The sequence below is a fragment of the Panthera uncia genome, chromosome E1 (genome assembly GCF_023721935.1).
Source record: "Panthera uncia isolate 11264 chromosome E1, Puncia_PCG_1.0, whole genome shotgun sequence".
Classification (NCBI taxonomy): Eukaryota; Metazoa; Chordata; class Mammalia; order Carnivora; family Felidae; genus Panthera; species Panthera uncia.
Genome location: NC_064814.1, coordinates 40,664,591 through 40,688,654, shown reverse-complemented (window position 1 = coordinate 40,688,654; position 24,064 = coordinate 40,664,591). Strand labels below are relative to the sequence as shown.

At 51.3% G+C, this 24,064-nt stretch overlaps 1 protein-coding gene across 1 annotated transcript in view; it reads right to left on the bottom strand.

The window, feature by feature from the left end:
* KSR1 (kinase suppressor of ras 1) overlaps positions 1–24,064 on the bottom strand; it is a 162,931-nt gene that overhangs the window by 77,444 nt on the left and 61,423 nt on the right. The gene's annotated exons all lie outside the window — the stretch shown is intronic.

The following is a 24,064-nucleotide window of genomic DNA, read 5'->3' as shown; positions in this document are numbered from 1 at the left end:
TCACGGCCTGGGGCTGATTAAAAAAAGAAGGGCTAGCTGACTGGAACAGATGGAAATGACCTCACGGCCCCCAAGAAGAGGGACCAGGGAGCTGCCCGGGCTCGGCTGAGATCCAGCGACCCAGGGACCCCATGAGGGCTGCCGTCAGGCTGACGAGACTCCAGCCGCCTCCTCTTGGTGACTTGCAAGCTTTCCTGGAAGGCATGCATCACCTTCAAAGTCCTGTGCAGGAGCCTTGCCATTTGGGGCCACCTCCCAGTTCTACCTCTCTTCGAGGGTTTATGTTGTTAATTCACATTCCTTTCTTCCCCCTCTGTAAGTACCTCAGTGTATTTCTCTAAAGGGTACGCACTGTTTTTGGCAACACAGTCACTATACTAAGAAGTAATACTAATTAATGACAACATTTCAAATATCTAGAAAGGATCCTAAATTCCAAACAGGAGCTCTTGACCATTTTGGGACCACGGGCAGCTCTGGCCTTCTAGGGAGGTAGCCCTGGTCCCTTCCTAAGAATAAAGCTTCAGACAAAGCACTTGGGATTATAAAGGAGATCAGTTAGATCTAAAGACATTTCTCAAAACGTTATTTAGAATGGTGGTAGGGTACTAAAAGCCCTTCTTCATTAAAGCACCAAATGAAAGCTGCCAGTGGATCTCACAACTATGATAGCTTTGAAGCTGCGACGTGTCAACTACTTTTTTAGATATGGCCACAACGGTAACGTGATATGCACACAGCTGTGCTTTTCGCTGGCGACTGAGTCACACGTATTTGCTAAGATGATTGGGCCTTGTTGCCTACATCCAAACTGAGTAACGTATTAAATTTCAGTTAAGGTTAATGAAAATAAAGGCTCCATGTATTCCCCCTCCAAATTCACAGACTCCCTGAATTCTATGCACAGACCCCAGGTAAAGAATCCTTGTGGTCAGAGGGATGTGGGGCGTGAAATGAGACCCATAATGACAAGAAAACCATTGCTTCTCCATCAGCCTCTCTGAAATGTCCCCCCAGCAACTTGTTTGGCCCCAGGCCCACAATCTGCTAGACTCAAGGGCACTGCCCACTCCCCACCCCCCACCCCGCCCCATGTGGCCCTGAGCACCATGAAGTCCTGCTGTCTTCAGAGGGCTCCGTGGCCACCAGGCACAAGTGTTCGGGAGGGAACAGTGAGGCAGGACAAAAACAATGCTACTCGATTTACAGTTTCGATGTTGAGTGAAACCTACAGAGAGGCAAACCCCTGGCCCCTCTGTACCACGTGCCCCTCAGGTACCCAAAGCAGACACTGTTAATCGAACATTCTCTCCAGAGGCCGGCAACCCCAACAAGAAGCACATTTGCTGTCCTATTATGGAGCCTAAGTCCCCTGGGGAACATCTTCAGAGCACGGTTAACAAGAAGGTGTGAGTGCCCCTTTCATCCTGCAGGGTTCAGTAGAGGCACTCACGTGCCCAGCCTCACCCTACAATGATCTATCCCTCCCAGTGTGACCAGAGGCTGATTCCAAAATCAGGGCCCTCTATGTTCCTTCCCAGGCTCATCTCCACTCCGCTCCCTGCCCCCGACCCTGTCCCGCAGGCATACACTCACCTAGGAGGTATTCCTCAAATATTTCTTGTACTTTCCTACCCCTGGGCCTTTGCTCAAACTGCCTGCAGTGGCTAATTGCGCCTCCCTCCCCCAGCACCACGGGGCTGGGCAGACTTCCCAGGCCTAGTTACAAATCCTGTCTCCCCGTCTACACCTCTTACAGCAGGCTGGGCAGACTTCCCAGGCCTAGTTACAATCCTGTCTCCCCGTCTGCACCTCTTACAGCAGCCCCTGATCACGGCAGCTTCATGTTCGAGCTTTGGCCCCAGTTGCCCCCGACACAGGTGAGTTCCCAGGGCAGCAGACAGCACAGGCTTCGGGGTTGAACTGAAATCTGGATTCAAATGCAGGTTTGCCGTTTTAACAGTTATGTGACCTTGGGGAAGTTTGTTCATTTTTCTGAGTTTTGGTTCTCTCATCTATACAGTAGGCATGACGTTATCTAGCCCACGGTCCGTTAGGGGGATTGAACGATAGTACGGAAACCCCCCCAAGGCTACGTAAGTCCCCCTATTATTACATGTCAGGGCAGGGACCGTGTCCACCTCATTCGTGACTGTCCCCACACACCTATTACTGCACCTGGCACATTAACATGTGCTCAAACGGCCTGAAAAAGGAAGGTGGGAAGGAAACCCACAGGCCTCATCCCCGCGTTAGGGCACTTCTTACAGCCGCTTCTTCCGTCCATCCAAGCTGCTCTCCAACCACAGCTTCGAAGAGCTGACCGAAGAGAGGGCCAGACATCAAGTTAACTGTACAGAGTCAAAACCATTCTTTTCCACAGTCGGGCCACAGGCGCTCAGAGCAGCAGCAGGGAGGGCCATCCACCACTGGCGTTGGGAACTGAGGACCAGATCCCTGGGAGCCAGTTAAGAACATGTCCACCCCATCCCAGGTCAACTTCAAGACTGGCCAACCTGGCCTCAGCGATGAGCCAGGGGCTTTCTCGACCTCAGCCCCCAACATATCCTGCCCCTTTCAGCCTCGAGGACCTCTGCCCAGAAGGCTCTTCCCCGTGACCCCTGAGCCACAACTCAGCTTAGATACCCTGCCCAACCCCTTCAGCCCTGTTCCTTAGCCCGCTGTCCTTCTCCCCCACCAGATCTCACATCCAAGTTCTGATTCTAACATTTTACTTGTCTGCTTCTTTTCTGAGGCTGTACACTCCATAAGGTCAGGTGCCTGGTCTGTGTTCTGGGTCCCCACCGGGAACCGGCATCGCTCCTGGGACGCACAGTTTGCTACCGTAAAACCTTTGCTGGATGAATGGGCGAATGAACACGCAATCCATCTTGGAGCCCTGACAGGCACACGTTTACCAGAGCAACAGTAAAAATACCAACGGCATAAGTGTTAGCTCAGGAGCTTGAGAGTCTCAAAAACCAAGGCAAATTCCCAGAAGAGGAATGAGCAGCTTTTCTTAAAGGCTGCGAGAGATCCCCACTAGACAGCACAAAGCAGGGCCGTGGGTAGGATGGTGCAGAACTTGAAGTGACTCCTCACTGCACCCCATTAACAACCCATATGCCTGGCCAGCTGCAGGCAAGGAAAGGGGGAGACACGCAGTGCGTCGTGACCCGTTTGCGGGCAGGACTGGTGTCCTGGAGGCTTCTAGCCCCCCAGAGCTTGCAAAGAAACAGCATCTGTGGGGCTTGGCTTCTGCTGAAGTAGCAAAGCTGGCCTCATTCACAAAGGATGGAGGTCCCTGGCCTGCAGCAGCCTCCCTCCATCTGAGCAAAACAAGCCTGCTCTCACTTTTTGGAAAGCTGGTCACAGTCACAGAAGCACCCAAAGGGCTATTTTCCCAGACAAACCACAGCGGGGCCTGCCAGCCCAGCCCCGGGGGCCTACAAGGGTACCGTTCATAGGGAGTATCATTTTTTCTCAACCACAAAACCACGAGACATAAATTTTCCGGAATAGAAAAAGCACCTGGGGTTTCAGCAAAGGGACCGACAGCAGGAGGGAAAGAGTCATTGGCCCTCTGGCCACCAGGGAGGGCCCTGGGCTGGAACTGAAGTCTCAAACCCCGCCCCCAATATTCTTTTGCTTCACTGCGTGTGTGCCCCACCCCTGTCCTGACACTCAGCCTGCCTTACAGAAAGTACAGAAGACCTTCAAGGGAGCCACAAACAGCTGGCAGGGAGTACCAGACGCGAGGCACACAGCAGGCACTAAGTGTCTTAGGCCGAAAGATCTAGGCCCTGGTCCCGGCCCTCACATTCAGATCAAGGATCTTGGGGAAAGTCCCCCTTAGCTTGGCTCCAATCTCACCACCTATAAAAAGGGTCTCATGTTATGGAAGTTGGGGCCAGAGGAGTCACCGTATACAAAATGGCCTGGAATGAGGGGAAAAAGAAAAACAAAAATGACAGGTCTTCATCTTACTACATTACTCTTGGTTGCTCCGACCATAGCCAAGAGGCAGCACTCTGGCTCCAGACAGATGGACCTGGCCCCTAACCCCCTTGCCACCACTCTCCCTCTGCAAGTGGATGCAGATTTAGCCTGTCAGACTCAGTTTCCCTGGCTGTAAAATGGGGTTGATCTACCTCAAAAGGCTGCTGTGAAGATTTACATGAGAAAACATGGATGTAAGATGTTCAGCAAAGTGCCTGGGATGAGGAAAACGTGTGCGCAGGGAGCAGCGACCTCACCTAGCCAAGCCTTCAGGTGCTCTTACAGCCTCCCTGGGCAACAGGGCCGATGTGGGTGAGATCGTACCCATTTCAGAGATGGGGTAAAGATGACCCTGAAGGCTGGCATTGGTCGTCCTCAGGGCAATGCTGGTGGAACTCACAGATTAGGTCCATTTCTCTTTTTGCATACATTTTTTTTTTTTTAATGTTTATTTTTGAGACAGAGGGCATAAGCTTGAGCACAGAAAGGGCAGAGAGAGAGGATCCGAAGCAGGCTCTGCTCTGACAGCAGAGGGCCTGACACGGGGCTCAAACTCACGAACCGTGAGATCATGCTCTGAACCGAAGTCAGACGCTCAACTGACTGAGCCACCCAAGCGCCCTCAGGCATGAGGGCCAAGACCCGGCTTACACACTGTGAGCAGGAGCCCTCCTGCTCACATAGCCCCTGGCAACACCAGAGGGCACGGAGGGAGCGGAGTGGCATCCACTCCAGATCACCTCCTGCAGCTCTAGCGGGACTCCAAAGCAGGCCTCCCCAGTGGAGGCTGCCCTGGGCACGGCTCCCGTGGAGGGGAGGCTGATCACACATCCCTGAAGAGCAGACACCTGTCGAGCTCCCAAAGCATGTGCCACCGAGAGAAAGAAGCTTCCACAGGGGCAGGAAGCAGCTCCCAGAATGGCAAGGGGCCCAGGAACCCGAGAGGCCTCTCGTGTCTGCTCTGCTCAAAGCTTGTCCAAACCTCCCTCCGTGTAGGTGTCCACGGCTCCCAAATCCACCCTTCAGAGAGCATCACAGCTGTCACGGGCGACCCACGGACCCAGTCATCTGGGACACGTGCTCCCCTGCGGCCACACTACCAACATCCATCGGAGGCGGCCGCAGTGGGGGGCAGCGGTCACGGCCGTGCCTCCAGAAGAGAGAGAGGGCGACACTGGCTGGAATGGTCTCCCAGCAGTGACCTCCCGGAGGCTCCCCCAGGGCGGTGGGACGGGGCCAGCCATTGTGCCTGACTGGCGGGCGGTGCGGTGGTAATGACCCGGGAAACATTCCAGTGGGGATCACACGTGTGCCCACGCCTGCCGTGTACCACCGCCACCTGTTCCAGCTGGCCGGGGGCCACGCCTCCCATTGTTAACTGTTCCATCACCGGGAGAGGAAAGCACAGGCTTAGCAGTCACCCAGAACTTAAGTTCCACCCCCTGGTATGCCTCACTTACCAGAGGCGCGGCCGTGGTTAGTTTACTTCATCTCAGTCTCCCTGCCTGTAAAGTGGAGAAAATGACACACGCCCCCTAGCACCGCTGAAAATTTACTGTGGGATTCACGGACGCAAAGCGCCGAGTCCGATGTCCAAAATACAGGAAGCATTCACTAAACAGGATGCTCTCGGTATTAGCCCTGCTCAGCCTGCAAGCATGGCCTTGAGGAAGAGTGTGAAGACTGTTGACCAGTGCCACCTGGATTATACATTATGCAGGCTTTTGCACCTTTGCGGAAAACACGCAAATCAACTGGCTTTGCAAAAAAAAAGTCAGCCACATCCTAACACCGCAGGGCCCGGGATGGGGAGGTCCCCATTTGGTGACCCCCAAGTCTGTGATCCAGGCTATGCAAGTGGCCAGATGCCAAGACATCTGTAACCCTAACTCTGACTCAGACATGGGCTGCTCAAGCACATAGATGCTTGCCCTTCCCAGTATCCCGGGTCTTCATGTCTCAAGCAGGGCAGGCTGTTTGGTCTATGGGAGAGATAGGACAGATGCTGAAATATAAACGGACAAATGAACCCCACGCAAAGACAGAGATGGACACCAGATTCCTGAGAACAACAACACGCTCTCTCAATTATGCATATCGTGTCAGTATTCAATTATCAGACCTAGTAGTTATAACGTCTCTTCTACTTATGTGGCGACTTATCACTTTCTCTCCCTCTTCACGGATTCTCAATGAAAATTCCAGGAGGAAGGAACTGCAGTGGACCCCTGGAGCGCACAGGAGTGATGTCCCAACCTCCACATAACCCCAAAGCTGGCAGCGTCCCCATGCATATCATTCTCGCCACAAAACACAGTCGAGCCTAAATGAAAACACCACGGACCTTTCTGGACCCTTGGTGGGAGGTACCATGCGTGCAACATCAAGTCAAGAGAGAGAGAGTGTGTGTTGAGATGCGGACGCTGTTCAGCCTGCTGGGATCGCTCGCTAGCTAAAGAATGTCCACTCACCCTGCAGACAGCATCGTGCAATTCTAAGCCCAGCCTCAGCACAATGGTAAGGGTGGCTCCCCACTGAGGGTCACTCACAAAGAGTCAAACCACATATGCCAAACCCATGCGACTTAAAGATGTGTTTTAGGATTCCTGTCTTACAAATGAGGAAACAGGGGCACTGAGAGCTTTCTAACTTTCCCGAACCACGTAATTAAGGAAGGTATTCAGACCTTGACCCAATGCTCTGTTTCTTACCATATCCTCTCCCAAAATAATGGGTCCTGCTACCCACCCACTTAGCTCACCAAGCGGTCCTAACCAGCACAAGCAAGATGCCAGTGGGTAGGTAACTCTCTCGTGGTCAGAAGCCCCAAATCCGGCAACGCCCAGATTGTTGCAGACGGTGAATCCTCTGAATAAAAGCCATAGACTTTCCCACTCTCCAAATGTGTCCAGTCACCCAAGTGGGCCACCGCTTCTGATCCAGATTTGCAAAACCCATCATCTGGGCTACACCCGATCCCTGGCTCCAAACCAGCTCTGAATTCATTACAACTAGCCACCACCCGCCTACTACCTGGAGCCACCCCTGTCAAGGAAGTCCTAGCATGCTTTGCAGAGTGAAGTGAGGCACTTGGATGGCCACTCCCTCCCACCTCCACCCCCTTCCCCGGGCTCACTCAGTCCTCCAGCCAGCAGACTCCCTCCTCCGAGGTGGGCAACACTGTACCTTGAGACGACACGGACAGTAGTCTTTGCTAATGCCAAGCCCCTGCCTATCCCATCCCAAACTTCAGGGAGTTATGAAAGCTCTTGAGGCTTACTCCGGCCTTCCCTAGACGGTTCCTGACACTGTGGCTCCTTCCCAGGTACCTCCAGCCCTGCCCAGGCCTTCACATTGTTCCTCTTACTTTTCCTACCCCTTCCCCACAGCTAGAGAACACTTCTGGGGACTTCCTGCCAGCCCAAGCCAGCTAAGCTGTCTGCTCTGGCTGCCATGGCCAACGTATTGCAAAATGATTTCTGAGAACATAAGAAGGCCTCTGAAGGTCGTGACGCAGCTGACGGCTCTCCAGAGGCACGGGCCGACCACAGCACTCTGCTCCAAGAATACCAGAGGCAGCAGCGCTTGGCCCCCAGCACTGCTGAGCCTCCCAGAGCCCTCAAGGGGACCCAGAGGCTCCAGGGGACCAAGTCGGGGCTGTTCTTGGCGAGCAAGGGGCAGAGAAAGCAAGAGTGCCAAGCAAGTGGGGCAAGGAGAAGAGAAAGTGACCTCAATCCCCAAGCCGGTCATTTTGCAATCAGTCATCCTTCGCCCAGCTCTGTCCCGCGACGGTGCTCTCCTGGGGAAGCTGCCAGCCATGTGCATTTGTGCGGAGACAATCTCCCCGCCAAGCCTCCCACTAGCAACCCCGTTCTGACGTCAAACTCAAAGTCGGGGAACTTCAAATACAAACAAACAAGTCTGCCCCAGACCACAAGTGGAGCCATTCCCAAGGAGGCCAGGGGTGACAGGGCCACAGCTGGGAACTCAGGGCTTTCTGCCCTTCCTGGAGTCCCCTGGAGATATGGACTCCGAGGTCTCACAACAGGCTGCAGATGTGAGTCCCAAGGCCAGGCTGAGACAAACTGGGATCCATCTTTGGCCTCCATGATGGGTGTGAATGCCCACCTGGGGCCCAGCACAGCAGTGGTGACCCCGTCCAGAAGCACAGGTCCCCATTAGATAACATCACCTGTTGTAACTGCCCCGGAGCTAAGTATGAGCAGGCAGGGTAAGGAGAGACTGAGGTGATTTAGAAACACTTACAAAGCTTCCTGGGAAAGACGGAGCTGGAGCCGGGGCCAGGATGGATGGCCACAGGCTGGAGTTTTCTCGCCAACCCCCGCTCTCCCATCTCAGGCTCCACTGTGGTCATGAGACTTGATGGGAAAGATTTTCAAGAGTAAGGCATTTATTTCCCTGACCTAAATATCCTAAGATAGCTTCCACCTGAGAAGCCACGGGTGAGTCAAAGAAATGTGCTCTTCAGAAAGCAATCTTTAGCTTGAAAAGCTAGTGAATAAATGATCTCGGGGCCACGTTTCCAGTTTCACTTTGTGCCTCAATTCAAAACTATAAACCGGCCCCACCATCCCCACCCCAGTACTCTGTGTGTTTTTTAGAACCAGAAGTCCCCGGGGGGAGTGGGATGGCAGTGGGACGAACTGGACTAAAGCATGAGAAATCAAGATACCTGCTTCACCCCCTAACTGCCCTGGGCCTCAGGTGATTGCCAGATTCCTAACTGACGCAGCCTTGGTCTCAGTTCTAACACACCCCATAGGCCTGTCTGAAGTTCACCAGGCCCACAGAGGCTGGCTTAGCCCGTAACCCCTCAAGTACAAGAGGTAATCCCAGAGAAGTCCGGACACTGCAGGCTGCAGCGGACCTGGGTGCGAATTACTAAGCAGGGGGTGGGGGGTGGGGTACCTAGAAAGAAAGGCAGAGGGCATATCTAATGCAAAGGTGGAGTCCTGCCAATGGGACCACGCCCTGAACTATCCCTGAAGACCTGGTCCCCTGGAAGCTTCTAGAAGGGATGGGGGTAGGGGAGGCACTTCAAATTCTGATCTGAAAGCACCTGCCATGTGTAGATTGTGCCAGATGCTGGGGATATACTGTTTGCCTAGCAACTCGGGTCGCCACAGAAAAGGATAAAGGGTTATGCAGGGGGCAAGGGGCAAGGGTCAAGAGCAGGTGAGTGGCTCAGGTACCAGAGATGACCTAACGTGATGGCAAACTCCCCCAAAGTGATAACAGCCATCGTATCAGGCGTTGCTCCTTACTTACCCAACGTCCATTCCTGATTCGCTCCTCACTCACAGACCGATTTTGTCTTGTCACAGTGCCCAGTGATGAACCGGTCAGAGTCAGCGGTGCTCTACCCTGACTTCATATCACAGGAACATGAGCCCCAGCCTAGATTCCCATGGGAGGGGGTCCCAGCATGGCTGTCGTGATGAGCCCGTCCCCACTTCTGGCCTCCGTTGTAGCTGTGTGTGACATGTGGCACTTCTGGTCCATGAGACAGGAAGACCCATCTGCCGGACCTGCTGGGAAGTGTTTTCTTTCCTTACAGGTCGGGCGGGCTCTGGGGCTGTCCCCCGCCTCCTTCCTGCTTTCAAGACCTCAAGTGCCAAGAGTTGTCCGGAGAATCAGACACACTGGCACTGCTGAGCTGCAGCAACACGTAAGCCAGCTGACTGCAAACTTCTCACTGTAGGAGGAGCCTAACAGCCTATTTGTTGAAGTCACATTCTCTGTCACTTGCAAAGGAAAGCTGTCCTTTTGGCTAACACTTTTTTTTAAGTTTTATTTATTTTTGAGAGAGAGTATGTGTGCACACGAGGGGGGGGGGGGGGGCAGAGGATCCCAGGTGAGCTCTGCCCTGACAGCAGTGAGCCCAATGTGGGACTCAAACTCACGAACCACGAGATCCTGACCTGAGCCGAAAGTCAGATGCTCAACGGACTGAGCCCCCAGGTGCCCCTCTGCTAACACTTTTTAAGCCCATACTATTTCAAACCTCCTTCTAAACCTTCTAAGGCTAATGTTTCTAAGCCTAAGGCTTCCTGTTGGCTTCCAGAAAACCTACAAAAGGGAAAAGTATCCCTTCATCCTTCTTGGGACCACATGGTGTCCAAAAACATTCCTTCAAAAGTCCTTTCAAATTTCAAAGGGCAGATATGTTTTCATGAAGACCAATTTGTCAATGTTTTTCTTTTTTGGTTTGTGCTTTTCATTTCCTAAAAAATGTTTGCCAAACCCACATTCACAAAGATGTACTCGTGTGCTCTATAAGTTTTGCAGTTTTATCTTTTTTGTTTAGGTGAGTCTATGATCTACAGAATTTGAAGTAATTTTTGTATTCCAAGACTGTTTTTGAGTTGCATGTTTTAAAACTGGATCTTCCTTTGTGCCCGGCACTGTGCTATGCACATTTTGTGTACTATCCCATCCAACAGCCACAAGAAACCTCTGATTGGTGCTATAATCAGCTCTGCCACAACATAGGTTTATGTACTTGCTGTGGGATCCCAAGGGGACTGGGTCTAACTATGGGGTGAGGTGCTAAGATCCTTGGGAAGGCATCAGCAAGCTGGGGTGGGCCATGCGGTATGGCCCACAGACACAGGGTGAGGGGCTGAACCTGCACTTCAGGTTGGGGGCACAGCATGAGCAAAAGACCAGAGTAATGACAGAGCCTTAAAAAAAAAAAAAAAAAAGACACAGCAAATAGCCAAAGAGTACAGAGGAGGGGGAAAAAACAGGAGACCAAAGTCAGCCCACTCATGCAGGTCCAGGAAGGTTCTGGAAGGTTCCAGAAGGCCACACTAAAACATCCAATCTCACAGGCATGGAGAGGGAAGCAAAGGAAAAAAACGTGATCAGATTTGCATTTTTGAACGATCATCATTCTGGAAACCATGTGGAGGACAGATTGAAGTGGGTGTGGAGCAACCAGAGAGACAGGAGAATCAATTAAAAAGCCACCGCAATTCAGCAAATGACGAGAACAAAAGGTAATTTAGTTAGTGGCAATGTGGGTGTAAGGGAAGGAGCAGATTCTAGAGAGGTTTTATTAGCATTTTTACTATAAAGAGAAGACTTCCCTGTTTGTCCAGGGAATTTCTGGCACGCCAACACCCTGGAATGCAGGAAGCTGAAGGGCTGAGTTTCTCCAGCAAAAAAGCTAACAGAGCAGAGAGCCCATGTGTCTGATTTACTGGGACTTGGCGCTGCATATGGGGGAGGGGGCCTGCTACCTGTTGGCAAAGCCACCTGTCCACGGGCAGCTCCCAGCCCAGGTATCTCCCCACCCCTGAGCACTACCCCTTCCCCTCGTCCTGGGCAGAGGAGAACCCCGTACCTGCCGAGAGCAAAAGCCACTCCTCCAACAGTTCCATCTCCAACGTCCCGGCGGCCAGAGAGGTGGGTCAGACAGACAGAGGCTACACAGGGGCAGCATTTGCCCGGGGCGGGGGCAGACCTAAGAGAAGCTTTCTCCAGCCAGCCTAGGGCTACTGGTTCTGTCTGGCCCTCCCCAACCCATACATGCAGGAAACATGCTACCCTATTAAGGGCAGTGGGTCCAGCTGGTCATGGGGATTAGCACCAGATAGATCCAAGTTCAAATCTCACCCCCACCCCCTGGGTGGCTCAGTTGGTTGAGCCTCCGATTTCGGCTCAGGTCATGATCTCACAGTTCGTGGGTTCAAGTCCCACATCAGGCTCTGTGCTGACAGCTCAGAGCTTGGGGCCACTTCAGATTCTGTGTCTCCCTTGCTCTCTGCCCCTCTCCCGCTAGCGTGCTCCCTCTCTCCCTCTCTCTCTGAAAAGTGAATACACATTAAAAACTAATAAAAAAATCTCACCCCCATGCTAAGCTAAGGGACCATGGGCAATTGACAGAATGTCTCTGAGCCTTTATTTCCTCTTTTGTAAAGGATGGGGCGGGAGGCTCAAAAGGTGGCTGTGAAGACAAAAATGATATAATACATGCCCAGCAGCTGGACTCTGCTATAAGTGCCCAGCACATATCTGTCCCCATCGACCTTCTCTGCGGCCTCATTCGTGGGAAAGCCTGGGATCTGACAGCTGACGGGCAGACTGGGATCGGAGGTTGGGGGGGAAGCCTCAAAAGGCAAGTGTCCCAATGCACGTGTCGATGATTGATCTGTTGACACACGTGCAGTCTCCCCGCGGGAAAAGGGAGCACCGAGCGACAGAAACAAACAGCTCAGAGCGCGAGGTATTCTCCTCCAACCGCAACCCGGGAGGGGACAGCATGATTTTCAGTCAGTAGATTAAAACCAAGCACTCCTAAACCACGGAGTCTCACTAGGGTCACTGCAGAGGAAGGTGTAAAATGTATGTATATATATGGGGTTTGAGATGGAAATGCAGTGGGGCTGATGTGACGTCAGCTCTGGGAGACAAGGAGCAGTGGAAGACCACCCTCTCTAACGACTGGCCAAAGACCACCGGATTTCTCCGCCGAGCCCTGTGTGCCACAGCAGACAGGGCGCGAAGTGGGCTCACATCCTCCACAAGACCACTAGCGGAGAGCAAGAACGGGCTCAGATAACTGAAAGCCACTGACGAACCAGCCCAGGAATGCCAGCCAGCGGCAGTATGGCGAGGGATGGCCGGGCACTCGGGCTTAGAGCCTAACAGACCCGAGTTCCAATCCCAGCCCTACCTGCTGTCCAGTTGCCTTAACATGAGCAGCTGAAGTGAACCTTTGTACGCCTCATTTTTTTTTTTTAATTCTTTTTAATGTTTATTTATTTTTGAGACAGAGAGAGACAGGGCATGAATGGGGGAGGGTCAGAGAGAGGGAGACACAGAATCTGAAGCAGGCTCCAGGCTCTGAGCTGTCAGCACAGAGTCCGACGCAGGGCTCAAACTCACGGACTGTGAGATCATGACCTGAGCCGAAGTCAGATGCTTAATCAACTGAGCCACCCAGGTGCCCCTGTACGCCTCCATTTTCTTGTCTCTAACATGGGGTAATAACAGTACTGCCTTCACAGGAGGGAAATGTAAAGTGCTTGGCCCTAGGCCTGGAAGACTGTTAACACTCATCACCAGCCACATTTACAATAAAAATTCGAGTTCCGTGTTATCGTTGAAAGCAGCTAAACTGACATGTTTATTGCTTTAAGATTCTCAGACATGTTCCTGGGGCGCCTGGGGTGGCTCGGCATCTGGCTCTTGACTTTGGCTCAGGTCATGATCTCACGGTTTGCTTGGGATCCTGTCTCTCCCTCTCTCTCTGCCCCTCCTCTGTCTGCTCTCTCTTGTCTCTGTCTCAAAACAAACGAAAATAAACTTTAAAAAGATTCCTTAAACGCGTTCCTGAAGGACTCCATTTACACGGCAAATCCCAAGCTACTCCCATGTGTTCTTTGAAAGGGGGCAAATGAAGACAAGGCCAGGTGAGGCAAGAGCACGCCAAAGGGCAGGGCCTTCCTGACCCTCTCTTTATTTCCAGGAAGTCAAGAGCAGGTCAACAACCGTACTACATGAGCCCCTGCGAGGGGCCGGAGCAGAAGAGCGAGGCAAACCAGGACCACCGTTAAGATGCACACAACTGGGGGCACCCGGCTGGCTCAGTCGGTAGAGCAGGAGGCTCTTGATCTCGGGGTCGTGAGTTTGAGCCCCTCACCGCAGGTAGAGATTACTTAAAAAACTTAAAAAATAAACTTTTTTTTTTTTTTTTTTTTTTTTAAAGACGCACACAACTTGAGGAAGCAAGGCAAGGAGAGCAGGGGAGGGGCGGGCAGAGCAACCACCAGGGCCTGGCACACAGGCTGTTAACGGGCGCTATTCTTTGACACAGCTTAAAGACACATGCTCGCGCACACCTGCCACCCTGGACGAGCTCCAGCTGGGCAGAGAGGACCCATTTCCAAACAAACAGAGCAGGTGGCCTGCCAACCTCCCAGGAAATCAACTGACCGCAACTTATTGCAGAAATTAGGTAAATCACACCGACAAGACGTTTAACATGCGCCAGACACCCTTTAAGTGCTTCGTATATACTGTCACTTACTCCTCAGAACAAACCTGTGAGGCAGGCCCTAACACCAACCCCATGTCACAGTGGGGTAAACTGAGGCCAAGGAGCAGTCCCAAGTCACATAGCTAATAAATGGCAGAGGGAAAATCTGAACCCAGGCAGTTTACCTGCTGAGTCCATGCTCTAAGCACAGGCTCTATGACATCCTTGATTGACTGACGTGTTTGGGGCACCTACTGGGAGCCAGGCCAGCACAGAACATCTTTGTATGAGGATCCTCATTTATAAACAAGAACTCAGAGAACCCAGAGTCTTGGGTTGAGAGCCAACTTAAACCCAGGAGGACCTAATGCCCCACCGCTGCCCCTCCTGACTCAACGCACTGGGTTTCATCTTATCCTAGGCCGCCCTACACCAAGCTCTACCCACTGTGCTCTACCGGCATTGGCATAGGTAGGCACATCACTTGTGCTGTGCCCAAACCCAGGTGAGACTCTGCCACCTGGCCAGTAGGAGGCCAGAACCTTCTAGAAGGCCTAGAGGACCAGAGGAACCTGGAAGAAAATCTCCCAGCCTTAACCCTCTTCCTCCACAAACAGTCCTTCCCTCCTCAGCGGCCTACTCCTTCCTACCTGTCCACAGAGAGACACAGAGCAAGACCCTACTGCTGGGTCTCCGACTGCAAGAGCTGTGCATATTTAGCCGTCTGACGTAATAGCTCGAGGTAGAGAGATGCACCCAGGCTCTTGCATCAGACCCTATTTCACTCACACACAGACCTCAGGGCAAGCAGTGAGCCCTGTGGGCAGAGCTGGCCACACCTCAGCCCCACTCTGCCGTGCAAGACGGCACCTGCCTCACATCCCCAAGGAGGCTAGTTCTCTGAAAGTCCCTTTCCCGGTGACCCAAATACTTGAATTCGCCCTCCAGATGCAGAGAAAACTCCAGACAAACCCTGAAGGGCTCCGGGTCTCCTGCCTGCCAGTCTTTGCAGTCACCCCTGGCCGAGGACCGTGCCAACCAGGAGGAGCTGTTGGCAGGATTCGACCCTTCTTGACATCTCTGAAATATCTTTAAACCACAAAATCCTACAGTGTTCTAAAATTAGAAGAGCCTTTAAGGTCACTTCACATATGTAATGAACGAGGAAACTAAGGCCCAGGGCAGGACAGAGACTTAGTCACACAGAAAGTCAAAAGGCAGTGCCAGGACAGACTCCCCGGTCTCCTGGCTCCCGTCCAGCGCTCTTCCCTCACTGCTGGATGGCCGAAGGCCTGGGTTCAACCTGCTGCGTGAACAAGAAGCTTAGCTGGGCCTCTGGTTCCCTATTCTTACTTAGCAAATTCGGGACTATTTACAGAAGTGTATAAATGCTAACTCATGTCATTGGAGGAGGTGTTATTATACCCACATGGGGACGAAAGTATGACACTGAGACAAACAACTGTCCAGGGCAGGGTGTGAGCCCAGGCAGTGTGCCTCCATTGCCCAAGCCCTGGACTTTCGGGGCCTTTGTAACTGCGGCCCCTCAAGCGGGATCTTGGCGTCAGGACCTCAATGGCATGCCCCGAGCAGCTCTTCAGAGCAGTGGGGCTGAAGACAATTCGAGAACTGCTCCCATCCTGGCAGCTCTATAGGACTAATCCAGGACTGATCTGCCACACAGGACCCAAGTCTGGGACCAGCCAGGAAATGGACCCGGGTGTTCACGACAAACTCCTACGGGGACCTAGGAGAGAGACCTGAGCTTACTACCGGGGAGAGCAGCTCTGCCGGGTCTGAGGCCTGTAGCCCCTGCAAAGGCTAAGCCTTTCCTCCCCTGCGTCCTCTGCACCCCGGCGCCTAGGAGGGCAGGAGGGGCTGGCCAGGCGACACTGAGGTCCCAACGCCCACAGGCCATGATTCTGCACTCCTGTGCGGCCTCCTCAAGGTGAGCATTTGAGTTTTCCTCCTACGAAGGAAGCCATTTCTCAACACGTTGCTACACACGGATACTAAGAAACATGAACCAAGAGGCAAATGGGGCACCAGCCACAAAGGGAACAGAACGGAACAGAACGAGGGGAAGGGCTGGTACAGCTCTCTTACGCTGGGAGCGCAGCTTAGAGAAGCTAGAGAAACACTGTGCACGACCTGTACATCCCCCTTCACAAGAGTGACACAGTGGGAACAACCCACAGACCTGGGAAAGCAGCGCCGAGTGGGTTACGGCAAAACCACTTACGGTACCATTAAACCGTTGAACAAGTTTACAAAAACACAGGGAGCTTTTCTGTGTTATTCTACTGAGTGACGAAGGCGGGCCCAAAGAATCGCAGGAGAGATGCTTACAACACGTTGGCCTCGAAACTGCAGCTAAAAGAAAACATGGCAGAATGTCAGCCACGAGCAAGACGCGTCTCAGTGGGAGGGCTACAGGTAATCATTTTCTTCCTTCTACTTCTCTGTTTTCCAAATGTTCTAGAATGACCACATACTGATTTGGTAAGGTGATTAGCGGTAATTCTACAGTTTAAATTGTCAAACGAGGAAAATGGAGGGTGATGGTGATTCTGTTCCAGGAAGGGGACAAAAGTCTGGGCAGGCAGCCAGCCTACCTGATGCAGAGCTGTGCTGGGGCCACCACGGCCAGCCTTCCCACAAAAGCCCTGAAAGGATCAGATGGAGCAAAACCTCACTGATTCAGAAGGGAAAGAGGAAGAAAGGAAGAAAACGATGTGACAAGATGACATTAGATTCATTTTTGCTGATTTTTTTTTTTTTAAGAACCATGTGTATCCATCCATCCATATCGAGCACCGGCTAGTCACCCAGCACTGTGCCAGGCCCTCCAGGTAATACAGAAACGCGTAAGACCCAGGGCGCCTGGGTGGCTCAGCTGGTTAAGCGTCCGACTTCAGCTCAGGTCATGATTTCAGGGTTCATGAGTTCGAGCCCCACATCGGGCTCTGCGCTGACAGCTCAGAGCCTGGAGCCTGCTTCGGATTTTATGTCTCCTTCCCTCTCTGTCCCTCCCCTGCTCACACTCTGTATCTCTCTCTCAAAACCAAACTAAATTAAAACAAACTTCCAGCTTCAGAGAAATGGCAGGTAGCAGGAAAGGGGTCATGAAAAAGGCGGGCTCTGGAATGGGTCTTGAAGAACGAGGCAGAGCCCACAACAGGGTCTGTAAAATAGCCAAGGAAACATACTCACTCATCTCAAAGGGAAGTTCTAGACCCGGGCGATCCTAACAAACCCTTCCACCATAATCACGAGCAAGGAAACACGAGATGAAAACAAACGGGAGTTGTGGCAATGCCGTAGAGCCAGTCCAAATGGTCCCCGGCGGGCGCGGTGGCGGGAGCGCAGAGCTGGACAGCCAGCCTTCCGGGAAGAGAGCGGAGAAGCAGGCGGTGGCCTTACAAAGTGGCGCTGATTCCGCTTCTAGGAATATGTCCTAAAGAAACAATTAAGCATGCGCGCAGGGCTATTCACAGAAGTGGATCTTAAAATAGCCACCCATGGGGAAGTGGGGAACTACATTTTGGTGTGTTTCTATAGCAGAAAACTGCAGCAACTTAAAATTCCCATTTTTTAAAGAACATTTGGGGCACCTGGGTGGCTCAGTCAGTTAAGCGTCCGACTTCAGCTCAGGTCATGATCTCACAGCTCGTGAGTTCGAGCCCCACGTCGGGCTCTGTGCTGACAGCTCAGACCCTGGAGCCTGCTTCGGATTCTGTGACTTTCTCTCTCTCTCTCTCCCTCCCCTGCTCATGCTCTGTCTCTCTCAGTCTCTCCAAAAATAAATAAACGTTAAAAAAAACCCATTTTTTTAATTAAAAAAAAAATATTTAATGACATGGGCGATGCCTGTGGTATTACAGCCAGGTAACAACTCAAGGGAAGAAAACTACATTTACGCTACAATCCCAATCTATCCTTAAGCCATTTTAAAAGCATTCATTTTTCTTTTTTCAGCTTTGCTGAGGTCAATTTAGTTTCTAGCAAAATAAATGTATCAAAACTTAAACACTGGAAATACAGAATCTTACTTTGAGATTTTTTTTTTTTTTGCATTTTCTCTAAGAACATGTGTTCTTTTCATAAACACGTAACGTTATTAAAAAATGAAAGAATGATAGAAGGGATTTTAGTGGGAGGAGAAGGGGGCATTGCAGACAGAAACAGCAGAAGTCAGAAGTAAAGACCAGGCCTATCTGTGGAGGAGAAAGGACCAAACTTTGGGGCCAGACAGAGCTGGGCTCAAATTCTGGATCCATTATTTTCTGGCCATGTGAGGGGGGTGAGGGGGGTGAGGGGGGTGAGGGGAGATGAGAGGAGGTGAGGGGAGGTGAGGGGGGGTGAGGGGGGGTGAGGGGGGTATCAACTCTCTCTCAGAAGTCAACAAAGTCAGATCCCTTTCTACTGACCAAACAAAATTCACTCTGGATACACACAGGGGAGGAATACTCATTTATGAAACACACCATGGATATTAAGAAGGGAATTTGGGGAAAACAAAAAGTGTCCCATTAAGCCAGCGTACAATGCACCCCCATTTCAGAAACATCACACTCTGAAAAGGTATCTGTCCTAAAATCTAGAAAACATGAACGTTTCTTCTAAGGATGGTGACAACCAGGATTAGACCTGGTCTAATGTTGTTCTTATGTTTCTTGGGTGGTCTGACTTGTGTCCAAAACGAGGAAATGGGCGAGAAGTCAGTTTCTAGTTCCTAAGCAGACCTGTTATGCTATAGGGGTGAGGCCCCACCTTCCACAGTTCTGGATTAGAGAGTATGGCTCTCATTCTCCCTGGAACCCATCTTTCTTTCTCTCTCTCTCTCTCTCTCTCTCTCCTCTCTCCTCTTCTCTCTCTCTCTCTCTCTCTCTCTCTCTCTTTCTCTAGTCTTACATTTAGGAAGAGAATTTAGGCAAAATTCTCAACAGCAAGTTTTGCCAGCATACCTGGGGTGTCCTTGGCCCCGACCACTCCATCATCTTTTCAGATGAAGAAAGCACCAGAAATGCCAAGGTCAGCTGCCTTAAGAGCAAGCAGACACGCTCCGGGAAAGCTTAAGATTTGGAAGGGATCCTCAGAAAGAAATGGCAAACTATAAGCAATCAAGAGCCCCATCCCCCCCCCCCCCAAAATGCCATGCTTTGGCAAACCCAACAAGATAAATCTTCAGAAGAGGAGACGGAAGCTCAGATCAGTCCCCAATTAAATTTAATCACAGCGGCTAATCCTTCTACGGTGCCTACCATGTGCCAAGCACAGGTCTGAGTACTTAACATGTGATAACTCACTTATCCTCACAACAGAAGAAGAAATATGCACAGAGAGGTTCCATAACTTGCCCAAGGTCAGGGCCAGAACTAGTCCTTTATCTCAGTCGAAAGAGGATGCCTCTGCCTTTAGGGAGACACAGCACAGCTGCGCACAGGGCACATGCCTGGCAAAAGGGGGAGGCCTGGATTTCAGCATCTCTCAGCCCCTTGTGCAGTACACAACCTGGTTGACTATAGCCTGCCCCATCCAAAGTAGTAAGCGGATACAGTTTACTATTAAATAAGTGGTATGCAAATTAACGAAAGCCAGGATTTTTGAAGCACTGATTTGGGTGACTGAGAGCATTCAATTCTGTGTATCTAGAATGATCAGATTTTCAGCCATGCTAGGAATGCCCCGACATTTACAGCTTCATGGGCCGAGACTTTAACTCTTTCATCATTTCTAACGAGCATATTCTAAAATATATCCCATCTATCTCTGCAGCTTAGGAAAGAGCACCAAATACAATTTAGCCTTGTCTGAACTCCACTATCACCCCTGCCCAGGACCCCACAGCCCCTGCCTTTTCCTGACACCCAGCCTGTGCCTCCTGATCTCGGATAACCAATCTTTCTCTGCTTCATTAATTGCTCTTGGAGAAAACTAAACGTGCAAGTGGGTTGAATCTCCTCAAAGTTTTGGGTTTGAACCTCCTTCCCGTGGCTTAGTTCTTTTATTTGCTTCTACCTAACTGCTTGTCCTTGATCCTGGGGTCTCGCTGCTTCCCGCTGTATGAGACCCTACACAGAGAAGTTTGCCTCTCTGCATCCCTTGGAATTCATCATCTCCCATGGTCACCTCCTTCCTTCTGAAGGCAGCTGGGAGTAGGAGAAGTGGGGTCTAGCTGTCCTTCGGCCTCTCAACCCTCATTCAAGTCTTTCTGACTTTAAGAAAACACGTTCCCAGTTAAGTGTCTGACTTCAGCTCAGGTCATGATCTGGCTGTTTGTGGGTTCGAGCCACACGTCGGGCTCTGTGCGGACGGCTCAGAGCCTAGAGCCTGGAGCCTGCTTCAGGTTCCATGTCTCCCTCTCTCTCTCTCTGCCCCTCCCCGACTCACACTGTCTCGCTCTCAAAAAATGAATAAACATTTTAAAAAGTTTAAACAAAACACCTTCCCTCCTCTTCCTTCAGGCCCAAAGGTCCTGACACCATCCCTCAGCTGTTCGTTTCTTAGTATTCCATCTGTCTCGGGCTCTCCACCTCACCTGCTCTTGCAGATGCCCCCAGCCTTCGTCTTACTTCCACGTGCATCTTCTTGACCTCACTAGGGCATCTGGCACAGGGAGCCCCTCCTCCTCCATGACATGCCTGCCCCCTGGCTTCCTGGTTGTCCTTCTCCTCTGACGGCTCAGCAGGCTCCTTCCCAGGACGCCCACCACCACCTGTATACCGACGCCGCCTTAACCCTTAACTGGAAACTCTGGACCCCACCCCCCTCCACGAGCTCCAGGCCCATCTGTGTAACTCGTGAATGGACAGCTTGCCTGCGTGGCCCAGAGGCACCTCACACTCGGCAGGTCTGAGCCACCCTCATTCTCTCTTGCCTTTCATCATCTAGTTGCCTCCCACTTCCCACTCTCCACTCTTCCTACCAGAACGCTGATCATTTGTTGGCCCGTTTTCAGCCTCTCGTGCAGGTAGGTGCAGCTGTATGACTAACGTCTGGCCAATGACATCTAAATGGAAGCGTCATATGGTAATTGCAAAAAGAATAGTTAAAGAACACATCCTTCCCCACTTCACCCACCCACTCCCTGGAAAGACGATGTGATAGCTGGAGCTCCAGCAGCTATCTTGGGACATGAGGACAAGGAATGGCAGAGGGGGTGAGCTGGAAGGAATGTGACTTCCCGATGTCTTTGCGGATCCACTACACCAACCCAGGGCTACCTACCTCCAGACCTCTTTTATGTGTAAGAAAATTAACCTGTTCGAATCACTGTGGTTTTACTTTGCTGATGTCACTGTGAATAAAGCTGAATATAATTTTACTAATATTCCATCCAAAGTAGTCTTCTTTTGCATTCCTTGTCTTGGTCAATAACATCAACATTCATATCTGGGGGCTCCTGGCTATTGATTTGCAAATTTTCCCTACTAGGTTATAAGCAACTAACTGACAGGGAAGGTCTCTCATTTTTTAAATAAAATACTTCAAACATCCAAAAAAAGAGAGGGATATAATATATATTCACCACTAGATTTAACAAATGTTAACATTTTATCATATTTGCTTCAGGCATTTTTAATAAGAAATGAAACATTACAGGGGCCCCTGGGTGGCTCAGTTAAGAGTCCGACTTCGGCTCAGGTCATGATCTCACAGTTCGTGGGTCGTGTCAGGCTCGTGCTGACAGCTTAGAGCCTGAAGCGTGCTTCAGATTCTGTCTCCCTCTCTCTCTGCCCCTCCCCTGCTTGCTCGCGCACTCTCTCTCAAAAATAAATAAAAACATTAAAAAAAAATTTTTTTAAAGAAATGAAACATTACAGTAAGGTTAAAATTCCCCTTACGGTCCTCCCAGAACCTTCTACTTCCTCTCCCTCCCCACAGGCAGCCACAACAGTGAAACTGGTGGGTATCTTGCCTCTCTAGGATTTTATATTTTTTTGCTACATTGTCTTGATTGTTTTAACTTTACAGAAACGGTTATCATTACTACACAGATTCTGCAACTTGACTTTCTACCAATCTTCTCTTAAACGTAGCTGGGGATGGCTGATTCACGTACGTCGATCTCTGAACAGCTCTATATTATGTAAATACGCCATCATTGATTGACCTATTTCCCTGCTGATAGGCATTTAGTTGTTCCCAGCTATTCATAATCAAAAGCACTGTGATGTGCATCTTTGAGCGCCTGCTTAGTAGTTTTTCTAACACAGACACTAGAGTCGCGAAATTTCTGGCTCCCGGGCACGTGCATCCCCTAACTTTATGAAATATAGTCAACTTCCTTTTTAGAGTAGCTGTGCCCACTCGCAGGCCCGGTGTGAGAGAGGGGCCTTTCCCCCCCAGCCATACCACATTTATTTCTGAACCACCAGTTCCTACCTAACATGATGGTGGCGGGAAATACTCCCATTTGCCTCCATATCCACCCTCCCCACCAGGAACATGCCCCTGAATACTCTGAATTAGCTACAGCAGACACCCAGGAATACCCTCAGCCCATGCTCCTCTCCCCAAAAGGCTGCCTGGCTGCTATGTGGGGATAGACCCCTTTACAGACAGCAACCGGGCTGGGCAGCCAACATTCATAATGGGTGTCTACATTATTCTCCCCGTATCAGATCTCCCTGCAAGGTGGATACAGACTCTTTTCCTTCCTGCAGCATTTGGTGCAAAAAAAGTCCTCTGTATCCACTCCCCCACAATCACTTCGTATGAAACCCACGCCCTCAAGGCCTTCCCCCCAAGCCAATGTGAGTACAGAAAAGGACAGTTTGGGGGTGTCTGACCCACCGCGAGCCCTCCGTGTCTTCCCCAGAGTTCTCCAACCGCTGGAAAGAAGCAATCGCATCTTGGGTGGTGGCTTGTGAGTATCTCCTGATAAAGGAAAGTCCCAGGCAGAGAGAGGGGCCAACTTGTTTATTTCCAAACACAAGCCAGAGATTCCAGCTGCGACAAGTATCCTGGATCTTTGCCCCTGCCAAAGGGAGCTGAGTGGGAGGGCCAGAGGGAGGGAGGGCTGGGGCTGCACAGGAGGAGCTGTGGTTGTCACTTTAGGTAAGCCAGTCTTCCTGAGACCAAGGACACAGCCCCTTCCCAGTCTTGTTTGTCCTGACTCTGCCTGGCCATGCGTTTTTCATCTGGACTCGCTTCAGATGCAGAAGGGTAGATGGGAGGACGACAGAACCCCCCTGGACAGGCATCCACCCCCCCACGCCACCAACATTTACTGAACACCTGCTCTGTCCAGGCACTGATTTATAACAATGGCTATAACCCCAGGAAGCTCACAGCCTAGAAAATAAATAACTGCGCTATGTGAAAGGATGCAATGTAAACAATGTGCAAGATAAAGAGAGCACGGAGAACAACGGGAAGACTAAACACTAATTGGGAGCTGCTGGCAAGCCTTCCGGGACAAAGCGACGCTAAGCTTGGTTTCCCTACCAGCATGGGTGACAAGCAGACAATTTATTAGCAACATCATCCCAAACAACCGTGCTCCTTTCTCACAACCACAAACACAAGGAGTAACAAGGCAGCAGTCGGTGCTTGGGGGAAAGGCTGAGTCCCACAATGGAGTCCCGGTTCTAACCCAGTCTGCCCCTACCAGGGTAGCCCGGGCCACCTCGTCATCCTCCTTGTAGGCAAACCCAAGGGCGGGACAAGTGACTGGAACAGTCTTCTCGGCTCTGGTGTTGTAACGATGTTCTCGTCCCTAATCACGTATAGGATCACCGGGTGAGGGTACCGACATAGCGGTGCCCGGGACCCACCCCAGAGGTGTGAAGTCAATCTGTCCGCGGCTGTGCCCCCAACCGCAGGTTTTAAAAGCATCCCAGGTGGGGTGCCTGGGTGGTTCAGTCAGTCAAGTGTCCGACTCTTGATTTCAGCTCAGGTCATGATTTCACGGTTCCTGCATCAGGCTCTGAGCCAAGGTCACGGAGCCTGCTTGGGATTCTCTCTCTCCCTCTCTCTCTGCCCCTCCCCTGCCCGTTCACACACTCTCTCTCTCTCTCTCTCTCTCTCTCTCTCTCTCTCTCTCTCTCTCTC